This window comes from Haliotis cracherodii, unplaced genomic scaffold, assembly GCF_022045235.1.
Source record: "Haliotis cracherodii isolate W230 unplaced genomic scaffold, xgHalCrac1.p SCAF_1, whole genome shotgun sequence".
In the NCBI taxonomy this organism is placed as follows: Eukaryota; Metazoa; Mollusca; class Gastropoda; order Lepetellida; family Haliotidae; genus Haliotis; species Haliotis cracherodii.
The window spans coordinates 4,042,188-4,064,838 of record NW_027266264.1 but is presented as its reverse complement, the minus strand read 5'-3'; the positions used below and the strand labels follow the sequence as shown (position 1 = coordinate 4,064,838).

Sequence of the window (22,651 nt, the reverse complement as noted above, 5' to 3'; positions counted from 1 at the left end):
TCAATCTCATGCATGGCTACAGGGGCAAGACAGCCAGCCCTTAAAGTAAGCCAGCTTATGTTACCAGGGTTTTTTAACATTTGAAATATGACAAAATAATGACAAAAACATTGTCCATAGTTTTCTATACACATGGACTCATGAAAAATGATTGCATTGGCCATCCAGAGCTCACATCAGCCTCAACACCAACTTGATGCTGTTTTAAATTTTTTTATCATTCCATTCTTTTCAGGGGCTGATAAACATGACAGGCACACCCTAATCTTCTGTAGAATGTTCACTGCAGTTCAAATGACATGACAAATGCAGATGACACTTTCCAGTCCACAAACCTCAGTGAACAGATTATGTTTCTTCTGAATCGTTTGTGACTTGAATTATAACCATCTTGCAACCTAGTTGCTTCTTTCGGTACAGCTGGAGTGAAATTCATCGTATGCAGGAATCTATGCCCCCATCACAAGCACTTGATGCCCCAAAATACATTACATGAGAAAAATATTTAGAATTTTTTTAGTGTTTTCCAATAAGGACATCAAGTCACAACAGTAGCGGAACCACAATTTGTCGAATGACTCCAACAATCTTCTGTTATGACGTAAATTTCTTGTGTGATGTCATTCCGGCCTTACGCCACAATAAGATTTGAATGACGTCAACAATGACGTCCGGATGACAATAGACTAATGTCTTGTGACGTGATATGACCCAAGGGCACATGATTTTTGCCCCAATATGTTTGCCCTTGTAGGTAATAAAAGTAAGTATTTAACCATCATGGATGAAGAAAACACCTCAAACAATAACATATCAGATAGGTTGCCATCACATCTTGTTTGGTAATTTTTTAGAGTAATATATTTCAAAACATTTTCGAAGGTTGATCAATTTAAAACAGCTTTGAAAAAAGTAACTTTCTTGGTATCGTATGTTAGAATCCTTGAATATTTAAATATAAAAAAGTAACTTTCTTGGCAGTGTATATTACAATCAATGAATATTTAAAAAAGGTAACTTTCTTGCTTTCTTGGCAGTGTGTATCTTAGTCTTGAGTACAGGTTGGGGGGGGGGGGGGGGGGGGGGGGGGGAAGAGTACAATAGGTCCCCAGCAACCTTTGCTGGTCATAAGAGGCAACTTAATGGATCAGGTGGTTGGGCACAGTGACTTGGTTGGAAGTGTATTTTTGTACCCCGAGAGTGTGGATCTCGGTCCATATCATCCATCACTGGCGGCCAATATACTCTGACGATGTCCTTCACGCAGACTTGCTTTCACTGGCAGGATGACCATTGCTTGACCTTGTTTGTGTCTTATCTGGGTAGACATTATTCATTCCTTCCTCATTAGACATTTCACCTTGACCTGCTTCCTGCCGAGGCACCAGAAAAAGCCTCAGACTAACCCTGACTATAACAATAGTGTTTAGCTAAAGGTAGGCTCTAATCCATCTCGCATATCAAACGAGTGGCAACAGTAGTTACAGCACTGTGATCACTTTGATGATACAAGGTCTTCTTTTTCTCTGATCATATTCATGTACAAAAAGTACATTTTCATCCTTAATACTTTATAGCATGTGTTTTCAGTCCTTCCTGTCCAAGCTTTATTGCATGTGTTTTTCAGTCCTTCCTGTCCAAGCTTTATTGCATGTGTTTTTCAGTCCCTGTCCATGCTTTGATATCAGTGCTGGAGAAGTACAAAGGACATCAATAAGGAACACTGAGATTCTTCTTGTCCTATGATTGGCAACTTGTTTGATGACAGACATTGATTTGTGTATTGAACAACAATTGTGAAGGCGTCTGTTAACACCTGTCTGGGGACTCTGTCCACTGTTATCATTAACGTCGTAAATAACATCCTAAATTGTTGTAATGATCAGAAGATGCTAAGCTTGATGAGAGTTTGGTGTTGTGCAGTGTATAATTTCCTGACTCTCATGTGGAAGTCCGTGGGAGGAAGGCAGTGACATTTGCTAAAGAATGGATCAGTCTGTTTAAATGTCTGCTTGGGTATCATGTAGAAATTAATGCTAGAGATTGAAGACTTTGTGAGATGTTGAGATTTCCTTGATGTATGATATAATAGAAAAACCTTTAAAGGATAATGGCTTCATCGAGTCCTTGGTATTGAGATAGGGTTGTGTGTATCTGTGAAATATCTGCAGGGTCGTCTATCATAATTAGTTGCTTTCAGAGAAGGCGGGGATTTATGACATCCTCAGTTTGGTGCTGGAAAAAGGTCTGGTGCTTCTTCAGCAGCTTTAAACTGAGGTCATAACTAAACTGAGAGTGAGTTGTATCCAGTGATGTGATTGATAGAGTGAGTTGTGTCCAGTGCTGTGATTGAGAAAGTGAGTTGTATCCAGTGCAGTGGTTGAGAGACTGAGTTGTGTCCAGTGCTGTGATTGAGAGAGTGAGTTGTGTCCAGTTTTATGATTGAGAGAGTGAGTTGTGTCCAGTTTTATGATTGAAGAGTGAGTTGTGTCCAGTGTCATGATTGAGAGAGTGAGTTGTGTCCAGTGCTGTGATTGAGAGAGTGAGTTGTATCCAGTGTCATGATTGAGAGAGTGAGTTTTGTCCAGTGCTGTGATTGAGAGAGTGAGTTGTGTCCAGTGCTGTGATTGAGAGAGTGAGTTGTATCCAGTGTCATGATTGAGAGTGTGAGTTGTGTCCAGTGCTGTGATTGAGAGAGTGAGTTGTATCCAGTGTCATGATTGATGCCAGCCCCTGTCAGTATGGACAATGTATGTGTATGCGAATAAAGATGAATGATCGTTGCTTTTCATTGTGTCTGCAGTCAACTTTTTGTGCTCTGTGTAATCCGGACTTTACTGTAAACCATACTTTCTTTCTGTCCCAACCAAGTCCGAATTGGACAGAGTCCACTCTGTTTACAATCCTCCAAGATTGTTCATCTTTTGAGTATGTTTTCATATATCTGTATATCATACCTCAAATACATAAAAGATAAATTTATGTCAGTGAATGTATTGCAATATTAGTTTGAACATGTCTTTCACCAGCTTTTCTGTTAGAATCATGGTTTTGGAGTTTCCCAGGTTTGCGATATCAAAGGTTGTCAAGTGAAAGGCAAATCATTCAGACAAGAGGTCCTCGAGTCAAATTGATCACTATTCTCATGTGGCCATTTACACACACACAAGGGGTTTCGGCAGTGCAAGTGGACATTCAAACTGTTGAGATATTTTATAAGAGATATAATGTGACCACAGCATCATGAACATTAAGCTACAGAAAAATCTTAACTCTTAAACTGAAAGTTTTATCAGGAATACTCCATGGTCATTGCAAGATAACCTTTTACGTAATTGAAGAATTCATTCAATGAAACCGAATCATTCAAAGAAACTAACAGCGGCTTGTATATCTGTGTTAGAGTTTGACATGTTGGTGGGATTCAGGTTTGCCATATCAGAGATGTATATGTAACAAGTGCGTCAGTTGCAACTATTACCCAAATTAGTTTCCTGAAAGATATCAAAGTGTTCATTTCTCTCAGTCATTGACTTTGTGAATACATATTTACATCAGTTATGTGTACATCTATTCAGCTATTTTGAAGTTACATGTAAAGCACCTGAATTTTGACAGGCTCTTCATAACACCACTGATCAATAACTCACTCACAGCAATAACTAAATTTGGAGAAGTGGTTCCCACTTCTCTTTTTAATTTGGTAAGGTGAACTTGTAAAATATTTCTCATTTGGATATAGTTTCAAATAATTTCTTCACCACAAAATTGCCCACTCAGCTCCAAACTTTCAGCTCCGTTTCTTCAAAGATGAACATGTTTTAAGTAAATTCTTCCAAGCCGCCAGAGCTGCAATCAGTCAGCTTGGCACTTGGAGACATACTGGCTTGTACCACATAGTCCTACAATGATTGACTGCACCTCTCGGTTCTATTTCAGCACCAAAGTGCAGGGTCCCCTGATTTGGTAGTCAGTGAATCATTTTAATCCTTTAACACAGAAGAGTTACACTCTGGAAAATCACTTTGAGAACTTCGTTTTAATCATCTAAGTTCATATGATCTTTCTATGTAAGTGTTATTTCATGATCCTTTCAGCTCGGAAGCTGGTCTTGAACTTGATGTGTTCACCTCTGATGTGTCAGTTATAGCGTGTCAATTTATGGTCACAATATCACATCCACAAGTGAGTGGGTGAGTCTATTTTAAATAGTTTGATAGGCAATACTAAGAAATTGATGGATGACAAAGTAGACACAATTTATGGATAACAACTTCTTTAATTAATGTAAAGGCAACGTCTCTTCATAGATCCATATACTGTTATCAAGCAAGGTTCAACCAGCCTTGCTTGTCAAAGAAAAAGGATCTATACTGAAACATCGCCTCTACAGTAATTAAAGAATTTGTTATCCATAAATTGTGTCTACCAAGTCTATTTTAGTGTCTTGTGTGGTTTATTGAACAGAATTGTAGTTATAACAATGTGTCATCATTGTGTGGGAGGAAGTTGATGTGATGCAAGTCCTAGACATTTATAAATATGGTGCTGACTGACCTTGAAACAAGATCAGGGTGAAGCTGGGATTCAAGCCATGGTCCTTGGCTTCTGGCTTTGCAGGACGTAGTGCCAGTTTAGGAGACATGGCCACTTGTACCCAACTTGTGTCACAGGACAGTCAGCAGTGTATAATCAGGGTCAGATGCGCAAAAGGGATTGCACACTACAGCTGTTGTAATGCAGTGTTGAAGTATGGAAGTTAGCACACCAGCCTCCTTGTGCAAGAAGACCCAGGCTAGAATCTTGTGCTTGATAGGGAGACCATGTGTAAATGCTACGATAGTGACAGACTACATTTAGTCTTATGAGATACTCAGTTAGTTTGGATACAAACGCAGCCATTGTACCCAGCCAATAACCATTCTAGTCATCTCCTGCTGCTTTTTGTTGATTTACTTAAAAGCATCCATGTTTGTTCATGTCGATACATTTCCAAAATAACCATTACTTCAGAGACTTTCTTGCCTCAAAAGGGGCGGTGGGGTAGCCTAGTGGTTAAAGCATTCACTCGTCATGGTGAAGACCCGGGTTCGATTCCCCACATGTGTGAAGGCCATTTGTGGTGCCCCCGCCTTGATATTGCTAGAATATTGCCAAAAGCAGCGTAAAACTTTTCTCACTGACACTTGCCTTTAAACTTAAGGAGCGTTATGGGTATGAACATGGAGCCATATGTTGTTGAGCAATTTGTTGACAGTCATTGAGCTCTTTCTTATTTCCATATCATCAAGTTCTGATAAGCTTTAAGTAATGCCAGATTTCTTCTCAAAAGAATTGTGAACCTGTAATAAAACATTATTTAAAGAGAATCTTTTTGTCCTACTCTCTTTATCATGTTCACACAAAAAAACATCATCAATAACGTTTGAATGTCAGTGGATGGGAAACCTTGGGCTCTGTGGTATTTAAAAATTACTTTCGCTTTAGGTGTTGTGGGAAAAAATACCTTAATTCAGAATTGCTAAACACGCATGCAGGTTCATTTAAACATAGTTGTGTCGCTGCCACAGATATCGCAGCATTAAACACTCGGCAATTTGAAAACTGGAACCAATCTGCAGATCAATCTCCAGTAGCAGAGTGAGCGCATGGAGAAACAGCCCAAAGTGTGGTGACTCCCAACTGCATTACTTCCACAGTGTGTGATGTAATGCCATCATGCACTGTACATACTGAGTCTAAACCAAAGAATTGAAGTTTACAATCTTAAATACCTTCATGTAGTGAGCTGATTTCATCTGTTATCGGAATGTTGATAGGGTTGCATAATGTTTTACTTCTTGTCCTGTATCAATCACAAAATTTTAATGCTATGTAAAGTCATAACACTGAAGTAAACAATCCTTAATGTCTTTGCATAATAAAAAATATAATTTTTTTAAAGATTTTTCAATATAATTTGATTACAGAGAAATATTTATTACATAAAACCATACAAATTGTATATCAAAATGTGTGGAATCTTGAAAATGGCGGCCAAAATGACATTTAGCTGGACATGTGGGATGTCCATCATGTGGTTTCATGTAGTGTGGACATCAGGCTATCTGAAAACCACAATGGAAATTTGTCCCTCCATTTGGTAGTCAAACATAAAAATCAGGTCTGGCTCATGGACTACTGAATGAAAGTCAATTTCATTTGATTGTGTGGCAAATTAAAATTTCAAATTAGGTTATAAAATACGTGAGATATTATGGAATTAAATTTAGAAAAGTGTCATCTGAAGCCATGTTTCATAGAATGTGTTGTGGGATATTAGGATAAATGCATACCATATTTGACGTAATAAGCGCCCAGGGCACCTTCAAAATTAGAAATAGGGGCTCTTATTAGAATGGTATTTTGGTGGAAAAAAACAGAGTTGAAAGAGAAATGTCGTGGCCTGAAATGCTTATGTACGACAGATATATTTTTCCAAAATTAAAAGCCCCTAATTAAGGGTGCGTATAACGCACAAGTGCCTATTAAACGCGAATAAATAAGTCTTGTGTACATTGTTCAATCGGAGGGGGTGCTAATTGGGATTGTTCACTAGCCAATATCTTAGCAAATGTCGCCGTGGGCGCTTATTAGAGCAGGGCGCTTATTACGTCGAATTAGGTAATCATTTATATGTTTGGGAGGATAACTTTACATGATTTGACAAGCTGAAAGGTCAAACAACTATGTTATTTTTGTTGGCCAATAAATGTAGATATCAGTGCTTGCCATAGAATATGTTACAAGATGCTGTAATAATAATATGAAGAATAAAAATAATAATAAGTAATGTTTGATCAGTTATGGCTGGTAAAGAAGTAGATTTTAGCTCACCTCAACCAAAGGCATGTTTCATCCATTTGAAAACTATGTGACCTTGTTTTAATCTTGACTTGAAATACTTGAATCCAAGAGGTTACAACTTGCCCAGAATGTTCAGGTGAGCTACAGATGTTGTGGTTCTTTTTCCATGCTGTCTTGTGTCTCTCTTGCTTTTGGTGATAAGTGAATATTAGGTTTGACACATTCATTTATCATATGGAACTTTTGAATCAACAGCACTTTTTGGAGTAAGAATGAATGAACATCATCTGGTTTTGACTTAGGAAAGGTTAACAAGAGCTGATTTAGCCTCCCAAATTATTTTGTTCTATCAACTATTCCTGTTGTCTTATAACACCACCAATTCATTTTCTTACAGCACAATTGACTTTGTTGGAGAAATCCAAAAGGTCAGTCAGTACCAGTTTGTCCACCATCAGATAATACAAACAATTTGTGAAATGACACTTATTATTTTAGGACTGAATCTGCCAGATTGTCGAGAATACAACTGGGGTGCATGAGTGCAATGGCGACTCGTTTCAGCATTCAAAGACCTTTATTCCACTCCTAAATCAGCCATCTCAGTTATTGCTAGAGGTTGATGGGTTCATTTCCAGACCATCATGGACTATTTGGAGTGTCCATGCTTTTAGTGATACGTGAAGGCTGGCAATGGAGGGGTAATCTTTATCGGTGATGCATGTCTCCTGGCTGTGTACAGTAGGGGTGGAGAAGGTTGGCAATGGAGGGGTAATCTTTTATCAGTGATGCATGTCTCCTGGCTGTGTACAGTAGGGGTGGAGAAAGCTGGCAATGGAGGGGTAATCTTTTATCGGTGATGCATGTCTCCTGGCTGTGTACAGTAGGGGTGGAGAAGGTTGGCAATGGAGGGGTAATCTTTTATCAGTGATGCATGTCTCCTGGCTGTGTACAGTAGGGGTGGAGAAGGCTGGCAATGGAGGGGTAATCTTTTATCGGTGATGCATGTCTCCTGGCTGTGTACAGTAGGGGTGGAGAAGGTTGGCAATGGAGGAGTAATCTTTTATCGGTGATGCATGTCTCCTGGCTGTGTACAGTAGGGGTGGGGAAGGTTGGCAATGGAGGGGTAATCTTTTATCAGTGATGCATGTCTCCTGGCTGTGTACAGTAGGGATGGGGAAGGTTGGCAATGGAGGAGTAATCTTTTATTGGTGATGCATGTCTCCTGGCTGTGTACAGTAGGGGTGGAGAAGGCTGGCAATGGAGGGGTCATCTTTATCGGTGATGCATGTCTCCTGGCTGTGTACAGTAGGATGGGGAAGGTTGGCAATGGAGGAGTAATCTTTTATCGGTGATGCATGTCTCATGGCTGTGTACAGTAGGGGTGGAGAAGGTTGGCAATGGAGGGGTCATCTTTTATCGGTGATGCATGTCTCCTGGCTGTGTACAGTAGGGGTGGAGAAGGTTGGCAATGGAGGGGTAATCTTTTATTGGTGATGCATGTCTCCTGGCTGTGTACAGTAGGGATGGGGAAGGTTGGCAATGGAGGAGTAATCTTTTATCGGTGATGCATGTCTCCTGGCTGTGTACAGTAGGGGTGGAGAAGGTTGGCAATGGAGGGGTAATCTTTTATTGGTGATGCATGTCTCCTGGCTGTGTACAGTAGGGGTGGAGAAGGTTGGCAATGGAGGAGTAATCTTTTATCGGTGATGCATGTCTCCTGGCTGTGTACAGTAGGGGTGGAGAAGGTTGGCAATGGAGGGGTAATCTTTTATTGGTGATGCATGTCTCCTGGCTGTGTACAGTAGGGATGGGGAAGGCTGGCAATGGAGGGGTAATCTTTTATTGGTGATGCATGTCTCATGGCTGTGTACAGTAGGGGTGGAGAAGGTTGGCAATGGAGGGGTCATCTTTTATCGGTGATGCATGTCTCCTGACTGTGTACAGTAGGGGTGGGGAAGATGCTGCTCATCAAGAAGAAGTCTAGCAGATTGTGAAGCCAATCACAGCTCAGCTGGTACTTAAAGGAGGTCTACCTTCCATGGTCTGTTGCCAATGTTCAGTGACAGTCTAGACACTGTAATGAGTGCCTTGAAAATTGAGACATTGTCTTTATGTAATTAGTGTAATCGGTACTACTGGATTGATCTGGAAAACATGATTTGAGTTGGCAGACCGGCAGATGGTTGTTACTTGACCTGATTTACGCTTGCTAGGACTGCAATTTGCCCAAATATCTTGAAATCTTTAAGGATTTGCTTTAGGGTTCAGGAATGTAATTGAGGCCTAGTATACTAGTCTTGTATACTTGTACTAGATATGATATATATATATAAAATGATATATAGTTTTATATATAAAGTTTAGTAACATGTACAATCTGATGACTACATATGATGTTTGTTTGTTTGTTGTTTAATGCTGCACTCAGCAATATTACAGCTATATGACAGCGGTCTGTAAATTATCGAGTCTGGACCAGACAATCCAGTGATTGACATCATGAGCATCGATCCACGCAATTGGGATATGATGACATGCATCAACGAAATCAGCCAGTCTGACCACCCGATCCGACTAAACATGAGGGCAGGTGAGCTTCAGTGCAATGGCATAATTATATGAATTGGAGCAGGCGGTTGATGAAATGTTCATTGCAGTTTTCAAACGGTGTACTTGCTACTTGAGTTATACCTATATCTTCTCTAGTTGCTGGTCATTTATACTATAAATAAGTCTTCTATGACACTCAATTTTCTTTCATTATCCTCAAGGACAGATATAAGATACAGCTATAAAGGTAGGTTAGCTACAGTGCATTGCACTCAATATGTCAGTCAGTGTGTGATCAGACTTATACTTGATATGCTTTCATGTTAATTATATGTGTACAAGTAATTAATTAATTTTGTTTTGTCAATTTTGTTTCATCAGGCCATGAATAATTCTGTGTGAAGACAAATACTCCAATATCAATTATGTGTTCCATAAGATAGAAAAGCAGCATGCCAGTTGAATTTCTTTTTGACAATGCTATGACTGCATTCCTCCTGGAAGAGATGAGAGGTTAAGTTGTTGCATCAATCATCATTACCACTGACAGTTCACAGATTAGTTCACTTCACCCCCTGCATGGTGCATGACTGAGAAATGACAGGAATGGTCCAACTCAGAATTTACTCATGCCACGAGGCACTGATGCATGTAATTGGGAATACAATGGAACTTTGATAAGTAATGTACTTGTAGTGTATCCATATTTACTGCCTGTAATGCCTCATGCGTCCAAACATTTCATATTGTGGTGGGGGGCAGGGATGTTTGTGTGACAATAGTTTTTCAGTCATCAATACAAGACATGCCATTTTTTTCTCTCCCAGGAGGTGACAAACCTTTATTTTTACCTCCAAAGTATTGCCTCTTGATAAGTCCAGCATTTCCAGTAAGGTTTTCTTTTGTGAAAAGTTAGGTTAATTTATGTTTGTCCAGTTTTTTTCCAGAACAGATTATTCTTTTTTGGATTAGACCTGCTGGGAAGACAAAAAGTTCCCAAATTTAATCTGATTAGAGTCAGCGATTTACGGAACAAATATGTAGAAAAGACCTACTTAACATGCATTTGAAAGAAGCGTTTACCCTAAACCTCTAAGGGACCGACAATTTGAAATTCTGGGAGGGTTGTGGGAGCCTGGGATTTTATTGCAAAAAAATAAATTGTCCCTGGAAAAGTTTGAATAAAATAATTATACCTCAGATTGTTGAATAAAAAAGAAATTGCCTGCCACAGAAATGACATTGTTGCAAGATGTTTCTCTTAAAAAAATAGTCAGGCTCATAGTTCGAAATACTAACATATCTGGTTTAGTAGCTGGGGCTGAAAAAAATATCTAATCCCGATACAAAATCCCAGAATATCAAATGGTCTGTCCCTAACTCTCTCGTTCACAATGTACCATGTTCAGTATCCAAATAATGACCTTGATCAGACACATTTTTGACAACTTTACAAACTTCAAATGCTTTTTACTCATGATCAACTCGTTACAAACTCCCTCCTGAAAAGAATCAGAAGAGTGCAGTAGCCTCAAGGTTAGAGCATTTGCCAGTTCTCCAATGTTACTGTCATCTGTTCAATGTGTGTGAGCATGTTCTTGATGTCCCCAAACATGATATTACAGGAATGTTGCTGAAAGGAATATAAAAACATACACTCTATAAATGAAACATTTCTGAATTTCTAATGATACCATTCCCAGCATTTGAGAGGCCTGAAGACGTTAGGAAAGCACTTCCTTCTTCTAACTTGATGTACACTGGTTCCGAGGAAAAAGAGGCAACAAATTACTCAAGTGTATTACCCACTGATTTAACAGCAGTATGACATCATCTCCGAGGGCCACGTAGGAACTATTAGATCAAGTTAACATTCATGATGTGTACATCTGTTTCCCTGTTGGTGTTGTGTGATGAAGTAAGAGAGGAGTTGGTTCTCTTCCTCAAGGAGTTGTCCAGTATGAATGGTTCGCTGTGCTCATGCACCACCAGGATGCAACTGCTCTCTCTGAGCATGTAAACATGTCTTGTTTCACCTTCAGTTGGTACTAGGGTCTATTTGTGTTGGTGGAGCGTTCTAGTAATGGACTTTCATGGAGACAAATGTGGACTGTTTTTAAACTCGGGATGAGTAGCGTGTGTTTTATAGCACTCTGTCAGTGCCAGTGTGCCTACTTTGTTAGGTGGTGCACTTAAGTGAGAGAGCGTGTGTAGTTTTATGCCATTTTTTAACATTGACATCACATGTCTGGGGACACCATTAAAAGGTGCAAGATTGCATTAGAATCTTTTAAACTTTGTAAAGCATGGCCATCCTAGTTGGGCAGTGTATATATAAGCAATACAAATTCTTCTGCCAAAATGTTCTGGGAAAGGAAATAGTTTTGGTAGGTAAACATATTTAATGTTGAATTCAGCTAACCAGCTGTATTGTCAGATGTTTGCACAAGCACAAACCTACTTAGGAAAACACTGGCCCAAAGAATCTGGTTTTCAACCACTGGTGTACAAGCTGTTATAAAATAGCTGGTGGACTGCTGACGATGTTAAACACTAATGAATCTTTAAAAAATCACTTGTGTCCATGCAGTACATATACAGCAAACTACGTTTATGACAAACACTCTTATTACGAAGAGACGGATATGACCAACTGCTTTTTGGTACTGTCCATATGCTGTATATATATGATGTAAATGTGCTTATAATGAACTACAGTTATAACGAACTATAATTAGTGGCCCCTTTTAGTCCGTTACCACGGTAGTTTACTGTACTAAAATTGGAACGATACAGAGAAGAGTCGCATGGCCCCTGTGCAAGGATGACGCGCAGATTCATGAGGTGTTCCACATTTTTCATTTCTGTATATTGTCAATGAGATTGTCAACTGTCATGATTCTTGGTTGGAAGTGTTCCCCAGCAGCCTCTCCGTATCATACCATGGGCAGGTACAACTTTGCAGAATTGGACTGATCTTAACATCATTAATGCAGATATGGTATTCAAAACATTGAAAGTTGCGCGTAAATAAGGTGAATTGCAGTCTAAAAGACTGAAACCAAAATATGGCCGAGGCAGGTACTTTATGTATTGAGCAACAAACCTGCCCTCCATTCACAGTCGTAGTTGGCCTACAGTAAACTCAACACACCAACTTTCCAGATCTTAATACATTAGTGTATACTTAATCACAGATGCTTGACCCAACTTAAATTTGAGAAACAAACAGTATTAGTGTAAAAGAGATGACAGAAAAGAACGGGAAATGTGTATGAATGTGTATATGGAGTGGACATATCCCTTGAAAACATTGTGTAGTATACAGTCAACATAATATCCCTTGGAAACATTGTGTAGTATAGTCGACATAACATCCCTTGAAAACATTGTGTAGTATATAGTCGACATAATATCCCTTGAAAACATTGTGAAGTAAACGGTCAACATAATATCCCTTGGAAACATTGTGTAGTATAGTCAACATAACATCTCTTGAAAACATGGTGTAGTATACAGTCAACATAATATCCCTTGAAAACATGGTGTAGTATAGTCAACATAATATCCCTTGAAAACATTGTGTAGTATAACGTCGACATAATATCCCTTGAAAACATTGTGTAGTAATCAGTCAACATAATATCCCTTGATAACATGGTGTAGTATAGTCAACATAATATCCCTTGAAAACATGGTGTTGTATAGTCAACATAATATCCCTTGAAAACATGGTGTAGTATATGGTCGACATAATATCCCTTGAAAACATGGTGAAGTATACAGTCAACATAATATCCCTTGAAAACATGGTGTTGTATAGTCAACATAATATCCCTTGAAAACATTGTGTAGTATACGGTCGACATAATATCCCTTGAAAACATGGTGAAGTATACAGTCAACATAACATCCCTTGAAAACATTGTGTAGTATATAGTCAACATAATATCCCTTGAAAACATGGTGTAGTATACGGTCGACATAATATCCCTTGAAAACATTTTGTAGTATACGGTCGACATAATATCCCTTGGAAACATTGTGTAGTATAGTCAACATAATATCCCTTGAAAATATTGTGTAGTATACAGTCGACATAATATCCCTTGAAAACATGGTGTAGTATACAGTCAACATAATATCCCTTGAAAACATGGTGTAGTATAGTCAACATAATATCCCTTGAAAACATGGTGTAGTATGGTCAACATAATATCCCTTGAAAACATGGTGTAGTATAGTCAACATAATATCCCTTGAAAACATTGTGTAGTATACGGTCGACATAATATCCCTTGGAAACATTGTGTAGTATAGTCAACATAATATCCCTTGAAAACATGGTGTTGTATAGTCAACATAATATCCCTTGAAAACATTGTGTAGTATACGGTCGACATAATATCCCTTGAAAACATGGTGAAGTATACAGTCAACATAACATCCCTTGAAAACATTGTGTAGTATATAGTCAACATAATATCCCTTGAAAACATGGTGTAGTATACGGTCGACATAATATCCCTTGAAAACATTTTGTAGTATACGGTCGACATAATATCCCTTGGAAACATTGTGTAGTATAGTCAACATAATATCCCTTGAAAATATTGTGTAGTATACAGTCGACATAATATCCCTTGAAAACATGGTGTAGTATACAGTCAACATAATATCCCTTGAAAACATGGTGTAGTATAGTCAACATAATATCCCTTGAAAACATGGTGTAGTATAGTCAACATAATATCCCTTGAAAACATGGTGTAGTATAGTCAACATAATATCCCTTGAAAACATTGTGTAGTATACGGTCGACATAATATCCCTTGGAAACATTGTGTAGTATAGTCAACATAATATCCCTTGAAAATATTGTGTAGTATACAGTCGACATAATATCCCTTGAAAACATTGTGTAGTATACAGTCAACATAATATCCCTTGAAAACATTGTGTAGTATACAGTCGACATAATATCCCTTGAAAACATTGTGTAGTATACGGTCGACATAATATTCCTTGAAAACATGGTGTAGTATACAGTCGACATAACATCCCTTGAAAACATTGTGTAGTATACAGTCGACATAACATCCCTTGAAAACATGGTGTAGTATACAGTCGACATAACATCCCTTGAAAACATGGTGTAGTATACAGTCGACATAACATCCCTTGAAAACATGGTGTAGTATACAGTCGACATAACATCCCTTGAAAACATTGTGTAGTATACGGTCGACATAATATTCCTTGAAAACATGGTGTAGTATACAGTCGACATAACATCCCTTGAAAACATTGTGTAGTATACAGTCGACATAACATCCCTTGAAAACATGGTGTAGTATACAGTCGACATAACATCCCTTGAAAACATGGTGTAGTATACAGTCGACATAACATCCCTTGAAAACATGGTGTAGTATACAGTCGACATAATATCCCTTGAAAACATTGTGTAGTATACGGTCGACATAACATCCCTTGAAAACATGGTGTAGTATACAGTCGACATAACATCCCTTGAAAACATGGTGTAGTATACAGTCGACATAATATCCCTTGAAAACATGGTGTAGTATACGGTCGACATAACATCCCTTGAAAACATGGTGTAGTATACAGTCGACATAACATCCCTTGAAAACATGGTGTAGTATACAGTCGACATAATATCCCTTGAAAACATTGTGTAGTATACGGTCGACATAACATCCCTTGAAAACATGGTGTAGTATACAGTCGACATAACATCCCTTGAAAACATGGTGTAGTATACGGTCGACATAATATCCCTTGAAAACATTTTGTTTTTTAGAGTGGATGTTTTATCCCTTGAAAATTGTGTACTTGAATCGGTATTCTTAATCTGTTATCCATGTTACTGCATTTCACCAGAGAATTGAACAAATAACGTGAAATCTTATTATCGGTGAAAGCATTTGGCTGTTGGATCTTGGTTGCATAAGGGCACTAGTTGCATACTGTGTATTTACATAATGGTGCTGGTTGTCAGGAACTGTTCCTAACGAGAAAAACATAGGATGAAATATGTAAATTTCATGTGATTATGTCTGCAAATTTCTCTAAAGTTTTTAATTTCAGTCCCAAAAAAGAAACAATTGTTTGTTTTTATTTTATGGCCAAGGCTGATGTGTGATGTAGGGTATATGGGCTTGTCTGTTGATTCAGGCTTCATGAAAGATGGAGCGATGTATAATAAACTACTTTCGTCAATTTTTGCCATCGACAGATCACGTTTGCAAAAAGGCATTGATCGTTGTAAGACTTCACCCGATAGTCTTCATACCCTTTTGATCATTTGTTGGAAAAAAATCCTGGATAAATCAATATACAAATTCTTGATTGGAAAATGGCAAGTGTTTTGTACCGTACATGACAAAATTCTTGATCTTTACAACTGATTGGTTGAGAGCTGGGAAAATAACACTGACACTTCCAAAGTATTTTCCTCTTTTAAAGCCTGCTTGGTGTGAAAATCGATCTTGTTTTAGAAGTTTGAATTTCATTAACTTGTCTCGCTTGAAGTATCAATTAAATAGAAAAAGAGTTTATTCAAGACAAATGTCTTTCTACTGAAAAAAGGATCTTTGGCTTCGCCTAATCTCGCTTACAGTGGAGAATCCCAGAGAAATGCGGCAGATTGCATTTAATTCTTTATTGATGGACTTGAGTATGGGTTCTGCCTAGGATTCAGCTCTGTTGTTTAGCAGAAACAGTCTTTAAGGCACTTTGAGAGCTATCTTTCATGTTGATATATGTTCCTGCTTTTTGTTAAGTCCTTTGCCAGTTAATTTGGTTTTTGCCAGAATGTTACCTGGCGAGTTCATTTGGTTTGATTGTCAGACTGGTTTCTTCTGCATAGCTCACCTAACAACTTGATGATCAGACATGTTATGTATCTACAGGTGATATAAAGCTTTTATTATCAGAAATGTAGGTGAAATGTAAAGACCTTAAAATCAGACTTGCCACTTCTGTAGGGGAAATATAGACTTTATTATCAGACTTATTACTTGTGTAGGTGAAATATAAGGACTTGATTGTCAGACTTATTACTTCTGCAGGTGAAATATAAGAACTACAAATATTGTGAGATGTGTCAGACATGTTACTTCTGTTGGGGAAATTATAGACTTTATTATTAGACTTGTTACTTCTGTAGGGGAATATGAAGACTTTATCATGAGACTTGTTGCTTCTGCAGGTGAAATTTAAAGACTTTATTATCAGATGGTGTTACTTCTGTAGAGGAAATTTAGACTTTATTACCAGTGTTACTTCTTTAGGGGAATATATAGACTTTATTACGAGACTTGTTACTTCTGTAAGGGAATATGAAGACTTTATTATGAAACCTGTTACTTCTGCAGGTGAAATATGAAGACTTTATTAGGAGACTTGTTACTTCTGCAGGTGAAATATAAAGACTTTATTAGGAGACTTGTTACTTCTGCAGGTGAAATATAAAGACTTTATTATCGGACGTGTTACTTCTGTAGAAGAAATAAAAAGATGTGATTATCACACTTGTGATGATCTTTATGAAAAATTATGTTATATTTATGATTTATTTTACCCAAATGAACATTATCTTGGCAGGAATATGCTAACAATGATAAATGGAGGATTGCCCAGAAATTATTTATCACTTCACAATGCAATTATGCCGCATCTTTCATGTGTCAAAACAAAATATGTAAATATTTTGTTAATGTATTGATCTATTAAAAACTAGAATTCTTTCGTACCTGCAAATGTTCTGATTTGTTTTCATGCTGAATACTGCATGAGGGGCAGGATGTGCCACACAAGATATTCATGTTTGGGACAGGCAATTTGTCTCAGTTAGACCTCTTTCTTAAAATGATTAATGATTGACTGCACTTAACTAATGTTTCACGCAGTAATGCCGATCATTGGAACTGATTGATGGAGGAACATTACAAACTAGTTTGGGAGAGTTTTTGATGATTTTTGACCTCCAAGAGAAATAGAAAGCCTCAAAGCTCCAGACGAAAGTTGTGAATGGGCAGGGAAACACTGGACCTCTTAAGCTCAAGACACAAGTCTAAAGGAGCGAGGATTCCGTGTTGTGACTGGAGGATGTGATTGGTCGGTTGTATTCCCGTAACGTGACACTGACGATATTGCCATCTTCCCCTTGGACCACATGTCCCAAGGATGACTTGGCTATTAGAAGGATGCCTCAGTCTGATCCGACTCCTCGGTAGTTCAGGTGGGGTATCTGATATTTGATTAGTGTTATCAGAAACGAAGGGCCATTCACAAAACCCTGGGATGATTATAGACTGTGAAACCTGTTACTCTAGTCTGTTAAGTTTCAATCTGGGTTTGGGGGCTGTAGGAACATATGGCAGAGCAAATTGTATAATTCTTAGAAGGGACAAATGGAAGCCAAAATGGATTTCTATCTCTCCTGGACGTAACGCTTTGTTAGCTGTTATCATGGCCTATCTGTCTTTTGTCTTCAAATGTCACATGGGAAATTGTAGGACCAAAATAAACAATTTATGTGTATGAATCTTTTTGGCACCTCAATTTTATAAAGAGGTTCAAATGCAATGGTGAATACCATATGACCCATATCAAAATCAAAGTTTTATGCCATAATATGTGAGAGTTTGAAATTGGAAATTTACCAAGTAGTTAGGCCAACATATATTTTTCCCATTTGATTATCTTATATTGATATAACCTTCACAGTTTATCCACTTTAACAAAATGACAGCTTTTTAAAAAACAATTTTGGCACAGCCTTTGATAAAGGAAGTTAATTCATAAATGGAAACTACATATAGTGTGACTTAACTTCGATTTTGAATTTTGGGCATTGGAAGTTCACATACATGGTCTTTTTCTTCTTCTGCAGTTCTTTGTTTGACTTTGATTCCTTGAACTTTCTGTACATTCATTGTGAGATACTTTGGCAAACAATCAATTAATAATGAATGAATACTAAGGATGTTTTTATATTCCCATACCTAATCCTTGTGGCAAGAATGTTAAGAATTAAAACATTAAAAATTTCTCATGTACAGTGTTATCCCCTGCATTTTGCTTGGGGTATTAAAAGGGAAATGGTCAGTCCATCCGTACAAGATGTCATTTCCAGCTCAGATCTTGAAAACCATGTAATATTTCTTCACCTAACTTGATGAACTGGTGCCCTTTGAAAGTTTGGGATTTTCAACAAAAAGCAACAACTTTGACTTAGGCTGGAAATAGTAGTAGTGCTAATTTCTGGAGCAGATATTGAAACTTTACAATATTTCTCCACCAAACTTAGTTCACAGATGGGTCTAGTGGAGAGGTGGTGCCTTTTGATAGTTTTTGGAGCAGCTTTGGGGATTAAGTAGCTTAAGGGATTCTGTGAAAGTTTTTTTGGTGAAAGCAAATCATATATTCTGTCGTGTATATTACTTAAAGGAAAACAATAAAAAATTGGTTCAAGTGTGAATTTTGATGCAAAAGCTATATTTAGCCCCAAGTCCAAGATGGCTACCAAGATGTACAGGTAACAGAAAAATTACATGAATGCAAAACAAAACAATGGTTTTGATGTTTATTTGGCTAAGGAAAGTATTTCTCATACACTGTAAGTCACTGGATCCTTTTTCAGGCTGCTTTCAGTTTTAAATTTAAAGCAAAAGCTATGTTTAGCTCTAAAAGTCCAAGATGACTGACACAGTCACAATGATAACCAAAACTTTACATCAGCAGTTAGCACAGACTTTATATTTTGAATAAGATTAGTGTAATTTGACTAGGAAATATGCTTCTTACCCCATTTAAATCTGTAGAAGAGGTTTTCATATTAAACATAGAGTTTGTGATCCAGATGCTCATGATAAAACACAAGGTGGTTGCCAGGTGGTCTTACTAAGTCAAACTGTCTTGGCTTCTAGAATGTGTTGATATAAGCATGCATTCCTGCTTATATTGGATTTGGTAGGTCATTTTCACAGTCAGCCAATGAACATGCACACATTTTGGTGGAGGGGAGGCTGTTCTGGTTGAACATCTTGTATCAGTGCATCTGTTCTTCTTCACCAGATGAATGACCACTGTAGGAGCTGGAGGAAGTGTTGTCGTGACTTGTTTGAAACCGTCCTCAGCTAGAGTCCAGCCATACGTTTGTGGGAAAGGAAGTTCAATGTTGGCAAAAATAGCATTATGCCATATATATTCTTGGAAATGTGGCTGGTTTCAATGCCGCTGAGGTTGGAGGAAGACTTTCTGCCAGTGCTTGTTTTTTTGTGAACAACCACCAGTGTGCTTTTGAAACACAATCAAAGTGTGCTTGTGGAACATTCAGTTTACAAACATACTTCTCAAGAACAGCCAGAGTGATCAGAGGGCCAAACTATGGTACAAAGTTGTGCAAATGCACTGAATGTTTCATCATTCAAATCCTGTGATACCCTCCAGCATGACTGTTTTCCTTTTCCTGAAAATCTCCTGTCTGCCCCAGAGAGTGCTACAGAGAATTCAAACTTGCCAATTGCCTCCTCAAGATTAAATTAAGGTCTTGAATTTTGACACAATCAGTAAGCTGGCAAATAGAGCTTTGTGTTATCAGAGTTCAATGATTGCTTCTTCTATGTTCACCTTCAACTTCTTTGCAGAGGACGACCACATTTGTACCTGTAATTGTGTCACCCTTCTTCCTCGTGTTGGCCTCCCCTTGGTCATTGTGTTGCCTTCTTCCTTGTGTTGGCCTCCCCTTGGTCATTGTGTTGCCCTTCTTCCTCGTGTTGGCCTCCTCCTTGGTCATTGTGTCACCCTTCTTCAATGTGTTGGCCTCCCCTTGGTCATTGTGTCACCCTTCTTTAATGTGTTGGCCTCCCCTTGGTCATTGTGTCACCCTTCTTCCTTGTGTTGGCCTCCTCCTTGGTCTTTGTGTCACCCTTCTTCAATGTATTGGCCTCCCCTTGGTCATTGTGTCACCCTTCTTCAATGTGTTGGCCTCCCCTTGGTCATTGTGTCACCCTTCTTCAATGTGTTGGCCTCCCCTTGGTCTTTGTGTCACCCTTCTACCTCATGTTGGCCTCCTCCTTGGTCTTTGTGTTGCCCTTCTTCCTTGTGTTAGCCTCCTCCTTGGTCTTTGTGTCACCCTTCTACCTCATGTTGGCCTCCTCCTTGGTCTTTGTGTTGCCCTTCTTCCTTGTGTTAGCCTCCTCCTTGGTCTTTGTGTCACCCTTCTACCTCATGTTGGCCTCCTCCATGGTCTTTGTGTTGCCCTTCTTCCTTGTGTTAGCCTCCTCCTTGGTCATTGTGTCACCCTTCTTCCTTGTGTTGGCCTCCTCCTTGGTCTTTGTGTCACCCTTCTTCAATGTATTGGCCTCCCCTTGGTCATTGTGTCACCCTTCTTCCTTGTGTTGGCCTCCTCCTTGGTCTTTGTGTCACCCTTCTTCCTTGTGTTGGCCTCCTCCTTGGTCTTTGTGTTGCCCTTCTTCCTCATGTTGGCCTCCTCCTTGGTCTTTGTGTCACCCTTCTTCCTTGTGTTGGCCTCCCCTTGGTCATTGTGTCACCCTTCTTCCTTGTGTTGGCCTCCTCCTTGGTCTTTGTGTCACCCTTCTTCCTTGTGTTGGCCTCCTCCTTGGTCATTGTGTTGCCCTTCTACCTCATGTTGGCCTCCCCTTGGTCATTGTGTCACCCTTCTTCCTTGTGTTGGCCTCCACTTGGTCATTGTGTCACCCTTCTTCCTTGTGTTGGCCTCCTCCTTGGTCTTTGTGTCACCCTTCTTCCTTGTGTTGGCCTCCCCTTGGTCATTGTGTCACCCTTCTTCCTTGTGTTGGCCTCCTCCTTGGTCTTTGTGTCACCCTTCTTCCTTGCGTTGGCCTCCTCCTTGGTCATTGTGTTGCCCTTCTACCTCATGTTGGCCTCCCCTTGGTCATTGTTTCACCCTTCTTCCTCGTGTTAGCCTCCTCCTTGGTCTTTGTGTCACCCTTCTACCTCATGTTGGCCTCCCCTTGGTCATTGTGTCACCCTTCTTCCTCGTGTTAGCCTCCTCCTTGGTCTTTGTGTCACCCTTCTACCTCATGTTGGCCTCCTCCTTGGTCATTTTGTCACCCTTCTTCCTCGTGTTAGCCTCCTCCTTGGTCTTTGTGTCACCCTTCTACCTCATGTTGGCCTCCTCCTTGGTCATTGTGTCACCCTTCTTCCTTGTGTTGGCCTCCTCCTTGGTCTTTGTGTCACCCTTCTACCTCATGTTGGCCTCCCCTTGGTCATTGTTTCACCCTTCTTCCTCGTGTTAGCCTCCTCCTTGGTCTTTGTGTCACCCTTCTACCTCATGTTGGCCTCCCCTTGGTCATTGTGTCACCCTTCTTCCTCGTGTTAGCCTCCTCCTTGGTCTTTGTGTCACCCTTCTACCTCATGTTGGCCTCCTCCTTGGCCTTTGTGTTGCCCTTCTTCCTTGTGTTGGCCTCCTCCTTGGTCTTTGTGTCACCCTTCTTCCTTGTGTTGGACGCCTCCTTGGTCTTTGAGTTGCCCTTCTTCCTTGTGTTAGCCTCCTCCTTGGTCTTTGTGTCACCCTTCTACCTCATGTTGGCCTCCTCCTTGGTCTTTGTGTTGCCCTTCTTCCTTGTGTTAGCCTCCTCCTTGGTCTTTGTGTCACCCTTCTACCTCATGTTGGCCTCCTCCATGGTCTTTGTGTTGCCCTTCTTCCTTGTGTTAGCCTCCTCCTTGGTCATTGTGTCACCCTTCTTCCTTGTGTTGGCCTCCTCCTTGGTCTTTGTGTCACCCTTCTTCAATGTATTGGCCTCCCCTTGGTCATTGTGTCACCCTTCTTCCTTGTGTTGGCCTCCTCCTTGGTCTTTGTGTCACCCTTCTTCCTTGTGTTGGCCTCCTCCTTGGTCTTTGTGTTGCCCTTCTTCCTCATGTTGGCCTCCTCCTTGGTCTTTGTGTCACCCTTCTTCCTTGTGTTGGCCTCCCCTTGGTCATTGTGTCACCCTTCTTCCTTGTGTTGGCCTCCTCCTTGGTCTTTGTGTCACCCTTCTTCCTTGTGTTGGCCTCCTCCTTGGTCATTGTGTTGCCCTTCTACCTCATGTTGGCCTCCCCTTGGTCATTGTGTCACCCTTCTTCCTTGTGTTGGCCTCCACTTGGTCATTGTGTCACCCTTCTTCCTTGTGTTGGCCTCCTCCTTGGTCTTTGTGTCACCCTTCTTCCTTGTGTTGGCCTCCCCTTGGTCATTGTGTCA

At 39.6% G+C, this 22,651-nt stretch overlaps 1 protein-coding gene and 1 non-coding gene across 2 annotated transcripts in view; both read left to right on the top strand.

The window, feature by feature from the left end:
* LOC139453864 (focadhesin-like) overlaps positions 1–22,651 on the top strand; it is a 347,871-nt gene that overhangs the window by 289,790 nt on the left and 35,430 nt on the right. The window lies entirely within an intron of this gene.
* Positions 12,155–12,258, top strand: LOC139480104 (U6 spliceosomal RNA). The gene has a single exon (XR_011654399.1). It is a non-coding gene; the product is annotated as a U6 spliceosomal RNA (small nuclear RNA).